This window comes from Salvelinus namaycush, chromosome 2 (genome assembly GCF_016432855.1).
Source record: "Salvelinus namaycush isolate Seneca chromosome 2, SaNama_1.0, whole genome shotgun sequence".
NCBI classification, from domain to species: Eukaryota; Metazoa; Chordata; class Actinopteri; order Salmoniformes; family Salmonidae; genus Salvelinus; species Salvelinus namaycush.
In genome coordinates, this window is record NC_052308.1 from 27,362,934 (window position 1) to 27,365,428 (window position 2,495).

A 2,495-nucleotide genomic window follows, 5' to 3' on the forward strand; every position below is an offset into this window, starting at 1 on the left:
CCCCCAACCAAACCAAGGTAGAGGGCTGTTCAGTCCTCTACTCCCTCCACCCTCTCCCCCCAACCAAACCAAGGTAGAGGGCTGTTCAGTCCTCTACTCCCTCCACCCTCTCCTCCCAACCAAACCAAGGTAGAGGGCTGTTCAGTCCTCTACTCCCTCCACCCTCTCCCCCCAACCAAACCAAGGTAGAGGGCTGTTCAGTCCTCTACTCCCTCCACCCTCTCCTCCCAACCAAACCAAGGTAGAGGGCTGTTCTGTCCTCTACTCCCTCCACCCTCTCCCCCCAACCAAACCAAGGTAGAGGGCTGTTCAGTCCTCTACTCCCTCCACCCTCTCCCCCCAACCAAACCAAGGTAGAGAGAGGGCTGTTCAGTCCTCTACTCCCTCCACCCTCTCCCCCCAACCAAACCAAGGTAGAGGGCTGTTCAGTCCTCTACTCCCTCTTCCCTCTCCTCCCAACCAAACCAAGGTAGAGGGCTGTTCAGTCCTCTACTCCCTCCACCCTCTCCCCCAACCAAACCAAGGTAGAGGGCTGTTCAGTCCTCTACTCCCTCCACCCTCTCCCCCCAACCAAACCAAGGTAGAGAGAGGGCTGTTCTGTCCTCTACTCCCTCCACCCTCTCCCCCCAACCAAACCAAGGTAGAGGGCTGTTCTGTCCTCTACTCCCTCCACCCTCTCCTCCCAACCAAACCAAGGTAGAGGGCTGTTAAGTCCTCTACTCCCTCCACCCTCTCCCCCCAACCAAACCAAGGTAGAGGGCTGTTCTGTCCTCTACTCCCTCCACCCTCTCCCCCCAACCAAACCAAGGTAGAGGGCTGTTCAGTCCTCTACTCCCTCCACCCTCTCCTCCCAACCAAACCAAGGTAGAGGGCTGTTCTGTCCTCTACTCCCTCCACCCTCTCCTCCCAACCAAACCAAGGTACAGGGCTGTTCAGTCCTCTACTCCCTCCACCCTCTCCCCCCAACCAAACCAAGGTAGAGGGCTGTTCTGTCCTCTACTCCCTCCACCCTCTCCCCCCAACCAAACCAAGGTAGAGGGCTGTTCTGTCCTCTACTCCCTCCACCCTCTCCTCCCAACCAAACCAAGGTAGAGGGCTGTTCTGTCCTCTACTCCCTCCACCCTCTCCCCCCAACCAAACCAAGGTAGAGGGCTGTTCAGTCCTCTACTCCCTCCACCCTCTCCCCCCAACCAAACCAAGGTAGAGGGCTGTTCAGTCCTCTACTCCCTCCACCCTCTCCTCCCAACCAAACCAAGTTAGAGAGAGGGCTGTTCTGTCCTCTACTCCCTCCACCCTCTCCCCCTAACCAAACCAAGGTAGAGGGCTGTTCAGTCCTCTACTCCCTCCACCCTCTCCCCCCAACCAAACCAAGGTAGAGGGCTGTTCAGTCCTCTACTCCCTCCACCCTCTCCCCCCAACCAAACCAAGGTAGAGAGAGGGCTGTTCTGTCCTCTACTCCCTCCACCCTCTCCCCCCAACTAAACCAAGGTAGAGGGCTGTTCTGTCCTCTACTCCCTCCACCCTCTCCCCCCAACCAAACCAAGGTAGAGGGCTGTTCTGTCCTCTACTCCCTCCACCCTCTCCCCCCAACCAAACCAAGGTAGAGGGCTGTTCAGTCCTCTACTCCCTCCACCCTCTCCCCCCAACCAAACCAAGGTAGAGGGCTGTTCTGTCCTCTACTCCCTCCACCCTCTCCTCCCAACCAAACCAAGGTACAGGGCTGTTCAGTCCTCTACTCCCTCCACCCTCTCCTCCCAACCAAACCAAGGTACAGGGCTGTTCAGTCCTCTACTCCCTCCACCCTCTCCTCCCAACCAAACCAAGGTAGAGGGCTGTTCAGTCCTCTACTCCCTCCACCCTCTCCCCCCAACCAAACCAAGGTAGAGAGAGGGCTGTTCTGTCCTCTACTCCCTCCACCCTCTCCCCCCAACCAAACCAAGGTAGAGAGAGGGCTGTTCAGTCCTCTACTCCCTCCACCCTCTCCCCCCAACCAAACCAAGGTAGAGAGAGGGCTGTTCTGTCCTCTACTCCCTCCACCCTCTCCCCCCAACCAAACCAAGGTAGAGGGCTGTTCTGTCCTCTACTCCCTCCACCCTCTCCCCCCAACCAAACCAAGGTAGAGAGAGGGCTGTTCAGTCCTCTACTCCCTCCACCCTCTCCTCCCAACCAAACCAAGGTAGAGGGCTGTTCAGTCCTCTACTCCCTCCACCCTCTCCCCCCAACCAAACCAAGGTAGAGGGCTGTTCAGTCCTCTACTCCCTCCACCCTCTCCTCCCAACCAAACCAAGGTAGAGGGCTGTTCAGTCCTCTACTCCCTCCACCCTCTCCCCCCAACCAAACCAAGGTAGAGGGCTGTTCAGTCCTCTACTCCCTCCACCCTCTCCCCCTAACCAAACCAAGGTAGAGGGCTGTTCTGTCCTCTACTCCCTCCACCCTCTCCCCCCAACCAAACCAAGGTAGAGGGCTGTTCAGTCCTCTACTCCCTCCACCCTCTC